Source organism: Coregonus lavaretus, assembly GCF_964263955.1.
Source record: "Coregonus lavaretus genome assembly, chromosome: 20".
NCBI lineage: Eukaryota > Metazoa > Chordata > Actinopteri > Salmoniformes > Salmonidae > Coregonus > Coregonus lavaretus.
This window is the reverse complement of record NC_140007.1, coordinates 1975486-1995176: the sequence shown is the minus strand read 5'-3', so window position 1 is coordinate 1995176 and position 19691 is coordinate 1975486. Positions and strand designations below refer to the sequence as shown.

The 19691-nt window shown below is 42.7% G+C and overlaps 1 protein-coding gene across 1 annotated transcript in view; it reads right to left on the bottom strand.

The window, feature by feature from the left end:
• Positions 1 to 17893, bottom strand: part of LOC311147672 (protein Wnt-5a-like) — an 82103-nt gene extending 64210 nt beyond the window's left edge. The window contains exon 1 of the mRNA XM_084184426.1: positions 17584 to 17893. The gene's annotated coding sequence lies outside the window, so the exon portion shown is untranslated. The remainder of the gene's footprint in view (positions 1 to 17583) is intronic.
• Between the last annotated feature and the right edge of the window lie 1798 nt (positions 17894 to 19691).

Here is a 19691-nt window from a genome sequence, read left to right as displayed (position 1 = left end):
TGAATCAGGCCTTCATGGTCGAATTAATGCAAATAAACCACTAGTAATGGACACCAATAATAAGAAGAGACTGAAAAACGAGCAACGGACATTAGACTGGTGGAAATCTGTCATTTGGTCTGGTGTCTAAATTCAAGATTTTTGGTTCCAGCCACCGTGTTTTTGTGAGATGCAGAGCAGGTGAATGGATGATCTCTGCATGTGTGGTTCCCACTGTGAAGCATGGAGGAGGAGGTGTGATGGTCTGGGGGTCCTTTGCTGGTGACACTGTCTGTGATTTATTTAGAATTCAAGGCACATTTAACCAGCATGGCTACCACAGCATTCTGCAATGATATGCCATCCCATCTGGTTTGCACTTAGTGGGACTATCATTTGTTTTTCAACAGGACAATGACCCAAAACACACCTCCAGGCTGTATAAGGGCTATTTGACCAAGGAGAGTGATGGAGTGCTGCATCAGATGACCTGGCCTCCACAATCACCTGACCTCAACCCATTTGGGATGAGTTGGACCGCAGAGTGAAGGAAAAGCAGCCAACAAGTGCTCAGCATATGTGGGAACTCCTTCAAGACTGTTGGAAAAGCATTCCAGGTGACTACCTCATGAAGCTGGTTGAGAGAATGCAAAGCTGTCATCAAGGCAAAGGGTGGCTACTTTGAAGAATCTCAAATATAAAATGCATTTTGATGTAACATTTTTTGGTTACTACATGATTCCTTATGTGTTATTTTATAGTTTTGATGTTTCACTATTATTCTACAACGTAGAAAATAGTAAAAATAAAGAAAAACCCTGGAATGAGTAGATGTGTCAACGTTTGACTGATACTGTATAAAAGAGACAATTACCTTCAAACAGATCATTTTAGTTTGATTCTAGGACTTCAGGCCGAGGAGTAATAGCTACTTGTTTGTCAAACAGGCATCTTCACCAGATGTTGTTCCCAGTCAGCTCCTGTCTTCACCTGAATGAACGGCACAGGCAAAATCACAGTCTGCGTCATGCACTTGAGGGGGCATTGCTTATTAACGCACGTGCTTATCACATTTTTTACTTGAGCAACCCAGGAAAATATTTGTATTTAATTATTTGTATTGCCGTCTACAAGGGGTGTATATTCTATTTATATTGGCAAATTTGACTTGCAACATGGCCTTTAAGGGCAGAGACAATACCATCTCGTCATTATATACAGTATCTCTGACGCTAGTTCGTCAATTCAAAGAGACGTTGATTGAGTCTCCATCATGGCATCATCTGGATCGGTCCCAAAAATCTTTGCATATGGTTTCAAAGACTATGTGATGGTGGGGGAAAAAAAGGGCTGCAGTTTGTAAAACATGTGAGTTCAAAATCAGATGCAATTGCAACAACAAACTTTGTCAGACTTATGAAGTCCCATAAAGAGAGTTAAGAATGAAATGATTGCTGTGCTGTGTGAGCTAACTAGCTAACATGGAACTTACTAATGTTAGCTAGCTTGCAACGGCTCCACCTACCATGTGTGTCCAAAGTGGAAAGCACATTTAGATTGTTTTGTTTTTAATATCCATATGTAGGCCTACTATTAAAAGATGTTATACAAATAAATGTATGTAAATACATACAGTTACCTACTGAATAATATCCGTTTCCTTAATGTTATGCTCATTCATGAATTCAACAAAAAATTACGGTGAGATGGGGATTTGATCATCTCCATCATATAAAACAATTTAGCAAATAAAATAAAAAACGTGTTCTTTAGCTTTGATGAATATCAGAAGAGCAAGATGATCAGCAATGACCCTCAGCAGCCTCACATCTCCCAATTCATAGAGGCACACTGTGCAACTGTACAACACAAACCATCCACAGCAAAAAGTATGGTCCCTCTAATTATATCGCTCTCCCTCCCACCCTGAGCCCTAGGACCATGCCTCAGGACTACCTGGCCTGGCCTCCACAATCACCTGACCTCAACCCATTTGGGATGAGTTGGACCGCAGAGTGAAGGAAAAGCAGCCAACAAGTGCTCAGCATATGTGGGAACTCCTTCAAGACTGTTGGAAAAGCATTCCAGGTGACTACCTCATGAAGCTGGTTGAGAGAATGCAAAGCTGTCATCAAGGCAAAGGGTGGCTACTTTGAAGAATCTCAAATATAAAATGCATTTTGATGTAAACATTTTTTGGTTACTACATGATTCCTCATGTGTTATTTGATCATCTCCATCATATAAAACAATTTAGCAAATAAAATTAAAAACATATTCTTTATCTCTGATGAATATCAGAAGAGCAAGATGATCAGCAATGACCCTCAGCAGCCTCACATCTCCCAATTCATAGAGGCACACTGTGCAACTGTACAACACAAACCATCCACAGCAAAAAGTATGGTCCCTCTAATTCTATCGCTCTCCCTCCCATCCTGAGCCCTAGGACCATGACTCCTTGCTGTCCCCAGACCACCTGATCGTGCTGCTGCTCCAGTTTCCACTCTTCTGCCTGTGGCTATGGAACCCTGATCTGTTCACCGGATGTGCTACCTTGTCCCAGACCTGCTGTTTTCAACTCTCTCGCTCTACCGCACCTGCTATTTCAACCTCTAAATGCCCCGCTATGAAAAGCAAAGTGACATTTACTCCTGATGTGCTGACCTGGTGCAACCTCTACAACCACTGTGATTATTATTTGACCCTGCTGGTCATCTATGAATGGTTGAGCATCTAGGAGAAAAATCTTGGCCACCCCTCAGAGCCTTGTTTCTCTCTAGGTTTATTCCTAGGTTTCTGCCTTTCTAGGGAGTTTTTCCTAGCCACCATGCTTCTACATCTGCATTGCTTCCTGATTGGGGTTTTAGGCTGGGTTTCTGTATAGCACTTTGTGACATCTGCTGATGTAAAAAGGGATTTATAAATACAATTTGATTGATTGATTACCAATTCCATAATGTCAGACCTGATTGTGGATTGCAACATGCCCCTGGCCATCGTTGAACATAAGAGCTTTTGTCCCTTTTTGTCAGTGGTTGATAGCAAATATGCCCCCAGTGCGTCACAGACCCATAAGGTCCAAGATTGACAACCTGGTTGCCGACAGGCAGACAAAACTCAAAGACCAGGTGGCACAAGCTGACCGGGCATATGTGACGAGTATGGGATCAAACACAATCTAGATTACATAATGTGACAATGCAGCTAACATGAAAAAGACGTTAAGTGTGCTTCCCAGACATATGGACATAGATGTTCCAGACATATGGAATGACCTGGAAGTTGAAGAACAGAAGACCATCAACACTACTTTGGGTAAAAATCGTCAACAACAATGTTTACAGTGTTTTGCACATGCATTTGCAACTAGTGGTGGCAGATGGGTTGAAGGAGACAATTGTCAGTCCAGCTCTTTCCAAAGAGTCCAAGATTAGCTCATTGCTCCACACTAACACCACTTTTAAAGAGGCGTTTGTGGGTGAGTTTTGAATGAGGGGAATCCCTGCTGCAGTGAACACAAGCTGGAACTCCACACTGAGGTAGGTGAGAGCAGTGCTCCATTGCAACTACCTGAAGTTCTTACGGATGCTGGAAGAGGTGGAGCATAAGGAATTCATATTTTCGTTGAGAGAGCGGAAACTACTGAAAGAGTTGGCCGACATTCTTCAGCCTTTTTGCAGAAGCCAGAGATATTACCCAAGGAGAGAAGGTTGTCACAATCAGTGCAGTGGTTCCTTGCATTCATTCCCTACACCATCATCTGGAGATGCAGAAACCACAAGTGAGCCACCTTACTGGCCTCTTCCGAAGTGTCCAAGCATCACTGAAGAGGAGATTTCTTGGAATCTTCATCAATGTCAAATGGCTACCACATCTGGAGACTGAGAAATCACACCCTCCTCAGACCATTTCTATCTTAAAGCAGCTGTGCTAGATCCCTCCTTTTCCCTGATGTGGCTGCAACATCATGTTCTGGTGGATGATGGTATTAAGGACGAGGTGACAAATGGTGAAAGGTGTGTATCTTTTTGTCATAACATGTTGAGCAATAGAGTTAATACTTAGCCTAATTCATTTATGTTATACAGCATTTTCACTTAAATAGTAAACTACTAATAGCAAGACACTTTTTGTCTCTGTCTATGTTTGTCTTGACTTTATTTCATCAGATTTTATTCTCCGACAGGCTTCAGAGACTGAGCAGCCTGTGGATCCAACCACTGCTGAGGACGAGGACCGTTCACTGGGAGAGGAGTCAGGGCTGTTTGCAGCATATTGCAAAAGACAAAAGAGAAAAGTATGTGGCACTTCAGCATCTCAGCTCAGCCACTATCTTGACATTTGTGAAGGACAGAACAACCTCTTGTTCTGGACTAAGAACAGAAACAATCTTCCTTCACTGTTCCGAGTGGCAATGAGGGTCTTGGTAGTGACTGCATCAAGTGCTCCCCATGGGGGTATCATACTGTGGCCCCATCGCTCACAAATGGGTGAGAGACACTTGGCAAATTTGATCTTTTGCAAATACAATGAAATTAATGATTATAATGTAGCATTAAAATATTTAGATGACATACAATGGCTGCTCTAAAGTTTGCACTTGTTTTTTTATTATATAGTCATGCAAAAACAAAACAAAACGCTTTGTGTTTTGCTGGTTTACATTTTGTGTCTACAGTAGTCATTGTGCATAGAGTTGTATAGTTTGTTTCACTTTGCAATCATTGGTTTTTGTTTGACAGTGAAAAATCTTAGTGTCAGTATCACTATTTGTCATATGCGGCGAATACAACAGTTGCAGACTTTACCGTGAAATGCTTACTTACCAACATTGGAGAGTTTAAAAGTAAGAAACATTTGCAAAAAAAAGAAGGAAATAACACAATAAAATAACAATTACAATATATACACCGATTACCGGTACCGAGTCAATGTGCAAGGGTACGAGGTAGTGGAGGTAATTGAGGTAATACAGTGGCTTGCGAAAGTATTCACCCCCTTGGCATTTTTCTTATTTTGATGCCTTACAACCTGGAATTAAAATAGATTTTTTGGGCGATTGTATCATTCGATTTACACAACATGCCTAATACTTTGAAGATGCAAAATATTTTTTCTTGTGAAAGTCAATACTTTGTATAGTCAACTTTTGCAGCAATTACAGCAGCAAGTCTCTTGGGGTATGTCTCTATAAGCTTGGCACATCTAGCCACTGTGATCTAGTCACTGAAAAACATCCCCACAGCATGATGCTGCCACCACAATGCTTCACATGGTGTTCTCGGGGTGAAGAGAGGTGTTGAGTTTGCGCCAGACATAGCGTTTTCCTTGATGGCCAAACAGCTCAATCTGACCAGAGTACCTTCTTCCATATGTTTGGGGAGTCTCCCACATGCCTTTTGGCGAAACGTGTTTACTTATTTTTTTCTTTAAGCAATGGCTTTTTTTCTGGCCACTCTTCCTTAAAGCCCAGCTCTGTGGAGTGTACGGATTAAAGTGGTCCTATGGACAGATACTCCAATCTCTGCTGTGGAGCTTTGCAGCTCCTTCAGGGTTATCTTTGGTCTCTTTGTTGCCTCTCTGATTAATGCCTTCCTTGCCTGGTCTGCGAGTTTTGGTGGGCGGCCCTTTCTTGGCAGGTTTGTTGTGGTGCCATATTCTTTGCATTTTTTAAATAATGGATTTAAAATGGTGCTCCGTGGGATGTTCAAAGTCTCAGATATTTTTTTTATAACCCAACCCTGATCTGTACTTTTCAACAACTTTGTCCCTGACCTGATTGGAGAGCTCCTAGGTCTTCATGGTGCCGCTTGCTTGGTGGTGCCCCTTGCTTAGTGGTTTTTGCAGACTCTGGGGCTTTTCAGAACAGGTGTATATGTACAGTGAGGGAATAAAGTATTTGATCCCCTGCTGATTTTGTACGTTTGCCCACTGACAAAACATGATCAGTCTATAATTTTAATGGTAGGTTTATTTGAACAGTGAGAGACAGAATAACAACAAAAAAATCTAGAACAATGCATGTCAAAAATGTTATAAATTGATTTGCATTTTAATGAGGGAAATAAGTATTTGACCTCCTCTCAATCAGAAAGATGTCTGGCTCCCAGGTGTCTTTTATACAGGTAAGGAGCTGAGATTAGGAGCACACTCTTAAAGGGAGTGCTCCTAATCTCAGCTTGTTACCTGTATAAAAGACACCTGTCCACAGAAGCAATCAATCAATCAGATTCCAAACTCTCCACCATGGCCAAGACCAAAGAGCTCTCCAAGGATGTCAGGGACAAGATTGTAGACCTACACAAGGCTGGAATGGGCTACAAGACCATCACCAAGCAGCTTGGTGAGAAGGTGACAACAGTTGGTGCGATTATTCGCAAATGGAAGAAACACAGAATAACTGTCTATCTCCCTCAGCCTGGGGCTCCATGCAAGATATCACCTCGTGGAGTTGCAAAGATCATGAGAATGGTGAGGAATCAGCCCAGAACTACACGGGAGGATCTTGTCAATGATCTCAAGGCAGCTGGGACCATAGTCACCAAGAAAACAATTGGTAACACACTACGCCTGGAAGGACTGAAATCCTGCAGCGCCCGCAAGGTCCCCCTGCTCAAGAAAGCACATATACAGGCCCGTCTGATGTTTACCAATGAACATCTGAATGATTCAGAGGAGAACTGGGTGAAAGTGTTGTGGTCAGATGAGACCAAAATCGAGCTCTTTGGCATCAACTCAACTCGCCGTGATTGGAGGAGGAGGAATGCTGCCTATGACCCCAAGAACACCATCCCCACCGTCAAACGTGGAGGTGGAAACATTATGCTTTGGGGTTGTTTTTCTGCTAAGGGGAGAGGACAACTTCACCGCATCAAAGGGACGATGGACGGGGCCATGTACAAATCTTGGGTGAGAACCTCCTTCCCTCAGCCAGGGCATTGTAAATGGGTCGTGGATGGGTATTCCAGCATGACAATGACCCAAAACACACGGCCAAGGCAACAAAGGAGTGGCTCAAGAAGAAGCACATTAAAGTCCTGGAGTGGCCTAGCCAGTCTCCAGACCTTAATCCCATAGAAAATCTGTGGAGGGAGCTGAAGGTTCGAGTTGCCAAACGTCAGCCTCGAAACCTTAATGAAGATCTGCAAAGAGGAGTGGGACAAAATCCCTCCTGAGACATGTGCAAACCTGTTGGCCAACTACAAGAAACGTCTGACCTCTGATTTGCCAACAAGGGTTTTGCCACCATGTACTAAGTCATGTTTTGCAAATACTTATTTCCCTCATTAAAATGCAAATCAATTTATCCTAGCTCTTATCCTTCTAGAGTTATCCGCTGCCTTTGAACTGTGAACCATCAGATCCTCCTCTCCACCCTCTCCGAGTTGGGTATCTCCAACCTGACAGGTCGCTATTACCAAGTGGCGTGGCGAGAATCTGTCTCCGCACCACGTGCTCTCACCACTGGTGTCCCCCAGGGCTCAGTTCTAGGCACTCTCCTATTCTCTCTATACACCAAGTCACTTGGCTCTGTCATATCCTCACATGGTCTCGCCTATCATTGCTACACAGACGACACACAATGAATGTTCTCCTTTCCCCCTTCTGATAACCAGGTGGCGAATCGCATCTCTGCATTTCTGGCAGACATATCAGTGTGGATGTCGGATCACCACCTCAAGCTGAACCTTGGCAAGACGGAGCTGCTCTTCCTCCCGGGGAAGGACTGCCCGCTCCATGATCTCGCCATCACCGTTGACAACTCCATTGTGTCCTCCTCCCAGAGTGCAAAGAACCTTGAAGTGACCCTGAACAATACCCTGTCATTCTCCGCTAACATCAAAGCGGTGACCCGATCCTGCAGGTTCATGCTCTACAACATTCGCAGAGTACGACCCTACCTTACACAGAAAGCGGCACAGGTCCTAATCCAGGCACTTGTCATCTCCCGTCTGTATTACTGCAACTCGCTGTTGGCTGGACTCCCTGCCTGTGCCATTAAACCCCTGCAACTTATCCAGAACGCTGCAGCCTGTCTGGTGTTCATCCTTCCCAAGTTCTCTCATGTCACCCCGCTCCTCCGCACACTCCACTGGCTTCCAGTTGAGGCCAGCATCTACTACAAGACCATGGTGCTTGCCTACGGAGCTATGAGGGGAACGGCACCTCCTTACCTTCAGGTTCTAATCAGACCCTACACCCAAACGAAGGCACTACATTCATCCACCTCTGGCCTGCTAGCTCCCCTACTTCTACGGAAGTACAGTTCCCGCTTAGCCCAGTCAAAGCTATTCGCTGCTCTTGCACCCCAATGTTGGAACAAGCTCCTCCACGATGCCAGGACAGCAGAGTCACTGACCACCTTCCGGAGACACTTGAAACCGTACCTCTAAGGAATACCTGGAATAGTATAAAGTAATCCTTCTTCCCCCACCACCCATAAAAAAAGGAAAAAGGTGGTTTTCCCACTGGCTATCATAAGTTGAATGCACCAATTTGTAAGTCGCTCTGGATAAGAGCGTCTGCTAAATGAAGTAAATGAAAATACAATTTTTGACATGCGTTCTTCTGGATTTTTGTTGTTGTTATTCTGTCTCTCACTGTTCAAATAAACCTACCATTAAAATTATAGACTGATCATGTCTTTGTCAGTGGATAAACGTACAAAATCAGCAGGGGATCAAATACTTTTTTCCCCCTCACTGTAGATATAGGACAGACTAAGGTCATGAGTCATGAAGGCAGTCAAATTCGCTTATTTGAGCTGTTCTTGCCATAGTATGGACTTGGTCTTTCACCGAATACAGCTATCTTCTGTATACCCCCCCCCCCCCTACCTTGCCTCAACACAACTGATTGGCTCAAATGCATTAAGGCTGCACACCTGTTAATTGAAATGCATTCCAGGTGACTACCTCATGAAGCTGGTTGAGAGAATGCCAAGAGTGTGCAAAGCTTTCATCAAGGCTAAGGGTGGCTATTTAAAGAATCTCATTTTAATTTGTTTAACACTTTTTTGGTTACTATATGTGCTATTTCATAGTTTGTCTTCACTATTATTCTACAATGTTAAAAATAGTAAAAATAAAGAAACACCCTTGAATGAGTAGGGGTCCAAACTTTTCACCGGTAGTGTATATATACATACAGTGGGGAGCACAAGTATTTGATACACTGCCGATTTTGCAGGTTTTCCTACTTACAAAGCATGTAGAGGTCTGTACTTTTTATCATAGGTACACTTCAACTGTAAGAGACTGAATCTAAAACAGAAATCCAGAAAATCACACTGTATGATTGTTTAGTAAGTAATTTGCATATTATTGCATGACTTAAGTATTTTATCACCTATCAACCAGTAAGAATTCCATCTCTCACAGACCTGTTAGTTTTTCTTTAAGAAGCCCTCCTGTTCTCCACTCATTACCTATATTAACTGCACCTGTTTGAACTCGTTACCTGTACAAAAGACACCTGTCCACACACTCAATCAAACAGACTCCAACCTCTCCACAATGGCCAAGACCAGAGAGCTGTGTAAGGACATCAGGGATAAAATTGTAGACCTGCACAAGGCTGGGATGGGCTACAGGACAATAGGCAAGCAGCTTGGTGAGAAGGCAACAACTGTTGGAGCAATTATTAGAAAATGGAAGAAGTTCAAGATGACGGTCAATCACCCTCGGTCTGGGGCTCCACGCAAGATCTCACCTCGTGGAGCATCAATGATCATGAGGAAGGTGAGGGATCAGCCCAGAACTACACAGCAGTACCTGGTCAATGACCTGAAGAGAGATGGGACCACAGTCTCAAAGAAAACCATTAGAAACACACTACGCCGTCATGGATTAAAATCCTGCAGCGCACGCAAGGTCCCCCTGCTCAAGTCAGCGCATGTCCAGGCCCGTCTGAAGTTTGCCAATGACCATCTGGATGATCCAGAGGAGGAATGGGAGAAGGTAATGTGGTCTAAACTCCACTCGCTGTGTTTGGAGGAAGAAGAAGGATGAGTACAACCCCAATAACACCATCCCAACCGTGAAGCATGGAGGTCGAAACATCATTCTTTGGGGATGCTTTTCTGCAAAGGGGACAGGACGACTGCACCGTATTGAGGGGAGGATGGATGGGGCCATGTATCGCGAGATCTTGGCCAACAACCTCCACCTCTCAGTAAGAGCGTTGAAGATGGGTCGTGGCTGGGACTTCCAGCATGACAACGACCCGAAACACACAGCCAGGGCTACTAAGGAGTGGCTCCATAAGAAGCATCTCAAGGTCCTGGAGTGGCCTAGTCAGTCTCCAGACCTGAACCCAATAGAAAATCTTTGGAGGGAGCTGAAAGTCCGTATTGCCCAGCGACAGCCCCGAAACCTGAAGGATCTGGAGAAGGTCTGTATGGAGGAGTGGGCCAAAATCCCTGCTGCAGTGTGTGCAAACCTGGTCAAGACCTATAGGAAACGTATGATCTCTGTAATTGCAAACAAAGGTTTCTGTACCAAATATTAAGTTCAGCTTTTCTGATGTATCAAATACTTATGTCATGCAATAAAATGCAAATGAATTACTTAAAAATCATACAATGTGATTTTCTGGATTTTTGTTTTAGATTCCGTCTCTCACAGTTGAAGTGTACCTATGATAAAAATGACAGACCTCTACATGCTTTGTAAGTAGGAAAACCTGCAAAATCGGCAGTGTATCAAATTCTTGTTCTCCCCACTGTACCAAGTGTAGGCAAAGAACCTTGAGGGTTATGGGGATTTGATAAATCAACAGCTACATCAAACTCTGAAATGACTGCTAAAATGTCATTTTAATTTGCTTTAGCGGTTTTCCATTGACATATAAAAGCATGTGGACACCCTTTCAAATTAGCGGATTTGGCTATTTCAGCCACACCCATATCAAGTCGAGCACACAGGCATGCAATCCTCATAGACAAACATTGGCAGTACTATGGCCCATACTGAAGTGCTCAGTGACTTTCAACGTGGCACTGTCACAGAATGCCACCTTTCCAACAAGTCAGTTTGTCAAATTTCTGCCCTGCTAGAGCTGCCCCGGTCAACTGTAAGTGCTGTTACTGTGTAGTGGAAACGTCTAGGAGCAACAACAGCTCAGCTACAAAGTGGTAGGCCACACAAGCTCACACAACTGGACCGCCAAGTGCTGAAGCGTGTGGCGGGTAAAAATTGGCCGTCCTCGGTTGCAACACTCACTACTGAGCTCCAAACTGCCTCTGGCAGTAACGTCAGCACAAGTAAAGTTCGTTGGGAGCTTCATGAAATGGGTTTCCATGGCCGAGCAGCTGCACACAAGCCTAAGAACACCATGCGGACTGCCAAGCGTCGGCTCGAGTGGTGTAAAGCTTGCCGCCATTGGACTCTGGAGCTGGGGAAACGCGTTCTCTGTTGTGATGAATCACACTTCACCATCTGGCAGTCCAACTGACAAATCTGGGATTGGTGGATGCCAGGAGAACGCTTAGTGCCAACTGTAAAATTTGGTGGAGGAGGAATAATGGTCTGGGGCTGTTTTTCATGGTTCAGGCTAGCTCAAGTGAAGGGAAATCTTAACGCTACAGCATACAATGACATTCTATATGATTCTGTGCTTCCAACTTTGTGGTAACAGTTTGAGAAGGCCATATTCTGTTTCAGCATGACAATGCCCCCGTGCACAAAGCAAGGTCGATACAGAAATGGTTTGTCGAGATCAGTGTGGAAGAACTTGAATGGCCTGCACAGAGCCCTGACCTCAACCCTATCGAACACTTTTGGGATTAATTGGAACGCAGACTGCGAGCCAGGCCTAATCGCCCAACATCAGTGCCCGACTTCACTAATTCTCGTGGCTGAATGGAAGTAAGTCCCTAGTGGAAAGCCTTCCCAGAAGAGTGGAGGCTTTTATAGCAGCAAAAGGGGGGACCAACTCCATATTAATGCCCATGAATTGCATGTAGTGCATATCAATATTGCTGCTGCACGATTTCACCTGGTCAGAAAAATGGCTAGATGACACTGTTAGCTATTTATGGAACGGGGAAAATCGAATTCATATGTTGCAACATTGTTCCCGAGGTCTGACTGGCAAACAGCAAGGTTCATACAAACCTGTGCCGTTGCAAACTCAATGCTAGCTAAAAGCAACAGGAGATGTGTTTAATAAAAGCATACAGACTTAGATAAAAAAAAATAGGTTCTATATAGAACCTTTGTCAATTGAATATCGGAAGTTTACATACACTTCGGTTGGAGTCATTAAAACTCGTTTTTCAACTACTCCACAAATTTCTTGTTAACAAACTATAGTTTTGGCAAGTCGGTTAGGACATCTACATTGTGCATGACACAAGTAATTTTTCCAACAATTCTTTAGACAGATTATTTCCCTGTATCACAATTCCAGTGGGTTAGAAGTTTACATACACTAAGTTGACTGTGCCTTTAAAACAGATTGGAAAAATCCAGGAAATTATGTCATGGCTTTAGAACCTTCTGATAGGCTACTTGACATCATTTGAGTCAATTGGAGGTGTACCTGTGGATGTATTTCAAGGCCTACCTTCAAACTCAGTGCCTCTTTGCTTGACATCATGGGAAAATCAAAATAAATCAGCCAAGACCTCAGCAAATATATTGTAGACCTCCACAAGTCTGGTTCATCCATAAGAGTAATTTCAAAATGACTGAAGGTACCATGTTCATCTATACAAACAATAGTACGCAAGTATAAACACCATGGGACCACGCAGCCATCAAAACGCTCAGGAAGGAGACGCGTTCTGTTTCCTAGAGATGAACTTATTTTGGTGTGAACAGTGCAAATCAATCCCAGAACAGCAGCAAAGGACCTTGTGAAGATGCTGGAGGAAAAGGTACAAAATTATCTATTTCCACAGTAAAACAAGTCCTATATCGACATGACCTGAAAGGCCGCTCAGCAAGGAAGAAGCCACTGCTCCAAAACCGCCATAAAAAAAGCCAGACTATGGTTTGCATCTGCACATGGGGACAAAGATCATACTTTTTGGAGAAATGTCCTCTGGACTGATGAAACAAAAATATAACTGTTTGGCCATAATGACTATCGTTATGTTTGAAGGAACAACGGGTTGGCTTGCAAGCTGAAGAACAACATCCCAACCATGAAGCACAGGGGCGGCAGCATCATGCTGTGGGGGTGCTTTGCTGCAGGAGGGACTGGTGCACTTCACAAAATAGATGGCGAAGGAAAATTATGTGGATATATTGAAGCAACATCTCAAGACATCAGTCAGGAAGTTAAAGCTTGGTAGCAAATGGGCCTTCCAAATGGACAATGACCCCAAGCATACTTCCAAAGTTGTGGCAAAATGGCTAAAGGACAACAAAGTCAAGTTATTGGAGTGGCCATCACAAAGGCCTGACGCGTGTGAGCAAGGAGGCCTACAAACCTGACTCAGTTACACCAGCTCTGTCAGGAGGAATGGGCCAAAATTCAACCAACTTATTGTGGGATGCTTGTGGAAGGCTACCCGAAATGTTTCACCCAAGTTAAACAATTTAAAGGCAATGCTACCAAATACTAATTGAGTGTATGTAAACTTCTGACCCACTGGGAATGTGATGAAAGAACTAAAAGCTGAATTAAATCATTCTCTCTACTATTATTCTGACATTTCACATTCTTAAAATAAAAGTGGTGATCCTAAATGACCTAAAACAGGGCATTTTTACTAGGATTAAATGTCAGGAATTGTGAAAAACTGAAATTAAATGTATTTAGCTAATGTGTATGTAAACTTCCGACTTCAACTGTAAGTGCTATTCTGATTCAAAAACCAACTGCTAATCCTTTCCAGCATTACGACACTAGAGGATGGTGGTTGAACCAACTTGCAAGTAGCCTAACGTTACCAATAAGCACGTTATTTTTCAATAATTAAGGTAAACAAGGTTGATTATTTAATTCAAATATTAAGTCAAAGTCATGTGATAAACTATAGGCTAGATAAATAAAGTTGAAACATTATTGGAATTTGAGCACATTTAATACAGTCTAACTTATTTTAATTGGACCCAGCCTGACATTGACAATTATCTAATCATTTTTTATTTATTTCAGTATTTCAGTGTGGAGTCAATTGAGGGGACTAGCCTGTGTTTCATGAAGCCATTATAAGACTGTTGCTGACTGTGAGGAGGCATGTATAAATGATTTATAATAAATTATGTAGAATAAGTCTTGCTGACTCAATAGCCTTGTTAATCATTACATGACTTTTATACACTATGTTTTGCTCAGTCTGGCAGTAAGCCAGAACTATCAGAGGATCTCTCTCTAGGCTGCTGCTGACTAAATGTAAGTTCTTCTCCTTCATTATAATTATATGTCTGTATAGCATTTTGTCTTCATTTTGGTAGATTAACTCATCCTTATTTCTGAAGATGAACACGTTTTTGCTCCTTTTTTCTTGTTCTCTGGAACCAGTCAAGCAGGTAGCCCAGCGGCTAAGGAGTTTGACCTGTGGTGGAAAGGTAGCCGGTTCGACTCCAGGGCTGGCTGCTGGGAAAAAAGGTAGAATTGATCTAACAACTGGAGGGCTGCTGGGTTCACATCCTCAAAACATTATTGAGCCCTTGAGCAACGCACTTAACCCCACAACATGCTCTCCATCCAGGGGTGCTGTATGCAGCTTGAACCACATTTTGGACAAAGTGAATTGTATTGCAAAGAACTCAACATGGGCCATCATTCAAACAAAGGAATGACTCCCTGGCCACCAGTGCATATTTCCAAACTATGTTTGCATATAATTACAAATTCTAAAAACTATGCTGGTATTCTTTTGTCCATTATTTAATTGTTAATTTAGTTATATTATTTGCTCCAAATATTACTATTTAATAGTAGTAGCCATAATTCATAAATTGCACCATGTAGGATTATGTAACCATTTTGGTTAAGTGAAGAATAACCTATAGGGTTCTGATCAAAGAACCCTATAAAAAAGGGTTCTATATAGAACTTTTAAGGGTTCCATATATGAAGCAAGGGATATAACCCTTTTTGGTTCTATAGGGGGGAAAATTCTAAGAGTGTATGAATGTTTGCATAATTTAAGCAGAAGTATGGGATTAAAATGCACCTGTGAAGTATATTCAATACTGTTTTTGGGCTCTGGAATAATTAGAATTTCCGCTGTTCTGATTCTAATGAAAAAGCAAATGCAACAGTGAAATTAATTAGCCTTTAATGGTCCTGCTGTTTATAAAGTGGCAACAATTGAGCGTCGATCTCTGCATGGTGATTTTAATTCACAATCCCACACACTTTCAGTTTGAGCACTGTCGCTTGCGTAGGTAATGTCCATTTCATTTCTTCTATTTTAATTACAGGTCTAATGGTATCCTATATTTAGCCAGTGAAATACCATAACCATTCAGATAATTTCTAAACAACGTTTCTGTATGAAGGAAAATGTAGGCCTACAGCCTAGTCTGCCCTAGCTAGGCTGCTCGTCCCAAATATTGCTAGTGTCATTTATTTTCTTGAACTGGAATTTCAATTCACTTCTTGAATTGACAGAACTGCTATGGAGAATATCCCAACCAGCGAAAGAAGCAGATAAACACACACCATTCATACCAGACCGCCACTCTCTGGTAAAGAGCCGGTCAGCGCACACCTAGTAGGGCTATTCAATCATGATGGCAACGGCCTGGTGTCTGCTCCACCCTAAATTGCTGTGAGTAGGCTATTATGAATGGATTTATGGCCAGAAAATAAGTGATATTCCATGTCGGCTAATAACATTATATTGACTCATATGTTGAAATAGGCTAAACCATTTTATGCACAAACACAATTAGGTGATGTAATGTTTATACCCCACGTGCATTATGCGAATACAATAAATGAATAGCCTACTATCTACACATTTACAGGGGAATAAATTAGGCCTAAATTACATGACAAAATAACGGTCAAGATTGAAATAGTTCATTTCAGATATTTACTAGCCTATTTGTTTCTGAGAATAATTGAGTAGAGAAAGTAAAGATGCCCTAATGTTTAAAATGTAGATCAATAGCCAGGTTTCCATCCAATTGGTGACATATTTTCATGCTAAAATTCTAAAATCGCATAAAAGCAATGTGCATTTTCCCAACAGAGATGTTTCCATCAAATTGACTTGTTGCAGTGTGTGATGACGTAGTGCACATACATTTTGCGGTGAAATTCCCATGTACCGAATAAAAAAGACAAGTTAAATGGCTTTCCATCGCCTTTTCAAATCGACTGATGGTTCTCACAAAAGAAATTGCGTTGTATAGTGAGTGTGCCAACTCTGGTATTGGCGCTCTGTAGAGCGCACGTATAGCCTACATCAGGGGTCTCCAACCCTGTTCCTGGAGAGCTACCCTCCTGTAGGTTTTCGCTCCAACCGCAGTTGTAACTAACCTGGTTCAGTTTATCAACCAGCTAATTATTAGACTCAGGTGTGATAGATTATGGTTAGAGTGAAAACCTATAGGACCGTAGCTCTCCAGGAACAGGGTTAAAGAGCCCTGGCCTACATGAGATCATTATGGACAAAAGAGCGATGTTATTTTTATTTATCAAACGGAAGCCAAGCATCGATGATCATGTCACCAGAATACGTCCCTCGATATTTATTGGTTTAGGAGCATCAAGCTCATCACCTTGTACTTTCACCGCCCTGTGAAGTTCATCATAATTGATTGAATCTGTAGCCTAATAAAACGGCATGCTTTCCAGACGAGTCATAGTGGGAGGACCACACATCGCGTGACTCCAAGTTTACTTTGATGGTTATTATATCAATATTTGCGCGTAAAAGCGTTTCCTACAACATTTTCGATCATTTTACCGAAACAAAAAGACCCCACCTTGTCTAGCATATTTTGTTTTGTCGACATTTGTTAAGTTTACCGGAAAAATGTCTGTTTCCATCAGGCCTGTCATTACATTTTTTATCCGACATAAAAAGGTTGGATAGAAACCTGGTTAGTCAGACATTGAATGCTCCCATAAAAAGTGTGCTTGACATTGTTCGATTATCCTTGGAAGGATAATGGCTATCAAATGATGTATTCATGTCAGATGTAGACTAAACTTCTATACATGAAAAAAAATCGCCTTCAAGCGACGCAGTTTTTTTAAACAACTTACATAGTCACCATAAATAGATTAGTGTTAATTAATAAATCATCATCAATAAATATCAGTCCCGAGCACACACAGGTTTTAGAAGGCCAGATGAGCCAGAGTATGTTTTGATGGAAGGAGAGGGAGCAGAGAAGAGTAGACCAAGAGAGGGACCAAGGGAATCATTGCAAATTCAAACATGTTGCATTACGTTTAATGCACACAAAAATAAAAATAGTTTTAAAAAGTTGCCCTACTTCAGGGTGAAGAGAACTGCTTTTGGATAGACTGCAAACTGTGGTCAAACGAACGAGAATAAATCCTAAACACACGCTTAGTGGTGGACGTAATGGAGGGAAAGTTCTTTTTTAAAAATTGGTAATCGGTCTCAATAACAATTACATAATGAACAACTCAATGGAGAGCAAACTACAGGCTACTCACCGCGGAAAACAATGTTTTACTAAAGGTAATCCACTTTGGGGAGATGATAATCAAACGAATAATTCCACTGCCAAGGGTGTAGTGGACTCAAGACTCCTTTTACCTATACAGGGTGCTCAGGTCGGTTGCAATCCAAAGCAATTAGTGCTAAATCGGGGTAGTGTCTGGTGTGTAATGGAGGAAGGTGGCGGTAACCGTGGTAATCCTGCGGCTCTCGACGCTTGTTGTCGGTAGACTGGCATGGGCGATCGTTCATGGACGAATGCGCGCAGGACAGAGGAGAACTAGTGCAGAGACCGGGGTTATTTACTGGTGAGAGGTAGCCTAAGGAGAGATATGATCCAACAGCGGTGACATCTTGAACTCAGAGCTTAATGCGTTATACCTGTGTGAAACATCCACACTGGGTTTATCGCCACAAACCTGAAGCCATTATTTAATCCTCCATTCTGCCAGAAATACCTCTCTCTCCTGGAATCTTCAGGTGATTTTCTTTGGAACAAAAACTTTACCCGCAAAAAGTGCGTTCCCAACAGATCTAGCCGTGAGTGGTGTGGGACCCAAATTGCCGAAATTCCACGCTCACAGAGGCACTGTGTGTGTGTGAGAGAGAGAAGGCGCGTGGAGATCAACAGCTTTGCTTGCAGACGGTGCACTCGTGGAGATAACCCCCGCCCAGTAGTGTGAGTGTCTCTGTGTGTGTGTGCAGACAGTTTGAATCCCTCTTCTTCTTTCACCTGCCTCCTTTCGCAAACTAGCAAATCCTACCACTGATGAGTGAGGGAAAACTTCGATGGCGCACGCGCTTCACATTTTCTTCCAAAGCACATTTTTCTTCTTCAAAGTCCCACAACTTTGAGGGCAAAGAATACATCTAGGTGAAATTGAAAAAATATAAAAATAAAGGGCAGAGCAGGCTGTAACAAGACAAGCGTCTCTAACCTAAAATAAATGTATAAAGCACCCGGGGATATTATCCTATCCATGCCGGAGCCAAGTTAGGATTTTCAGGAGCAGGGGATCCAGTTACCTCCCAGTAAAAACCAACGCAAGCAGGTCAACACTGTTTGCTTATACAGAGCGCTCTCATCATCCACAGGCATGTATGCATAAGCATTATGGTCATTAGAATAAGTATTATCTTATCGCTGAACATGGAAGTTATCGCAGAACATTCGATGTGAACAAAGTTGGAGGAACAGTATATAGGGGCGAAGTGTTCCAGGTTTCTGTGTCATTATCGTTGAACAGACTCAAACCACAGGCTACACACATCCGTTCTCAGGAGCGGGAGAAGGCTGAGGCAGCTACTGTAACCATTATTCATTGGTTTATACCGTATTTCCAACAATCACAGATCTGGGCCAAATACATTTGGATTCCAGTGGATTTGAGAGGAAATAAAAGCAGAGGAACTAAAATAATCTAACTGTGTTACATTCATAGTGCCTGTCAATCTTTGAAAGGCCAGTCTCTGCAGTGCTTTTTTGTGCTCTGAGAGATGAGTGAGTCTACACTTTGAATCATTTTGTGTGTGTGTGTGTGTGGGGGGGGGGGGGCTGTTGTCTACATTGTCATCATCCATCAGGGGAGAGACACCAGTATGTACAGTAACATTTTAGTAATTTAGCAGACGCTCTTATCCAGAGTGACTTACAGTTAGTGAGTGCATACATTATTATTTTATTTTTCATACTGGCCCCCCGTGGGAATCGAACCCACAATCCTGGCATTGGAAACGCCATGCTCTACCAATTGAGCTACATCCCTGCTGGCCATTCCCTCCCCTACCCTGGACGATGCTGGGCAAATTGTGCGCTGCCCCAAGAGTCTCCCGGGGCGGCCCATGGGTCTCCCAGTCGCGGTCAGCTACGACAGAGCCTGGATTCGAACCAGGATCCCTTAGACCACTGCGCCACTCACCTCAGACCTCACACCATTGCCTGCCTGCCTGCCTAGTAGTCCCCAATCAGTGTAGAAAGTGCTGAGTCCATGCCCCATTGCTTCTGAGAGAGCGTTAGAGTGACCATGAAAACGGGTAACAAAAGCACAATCCATTCTTTGAGTGTCAGAAAGATTGAGGATTTCAAAAGATCCACTGATACGTT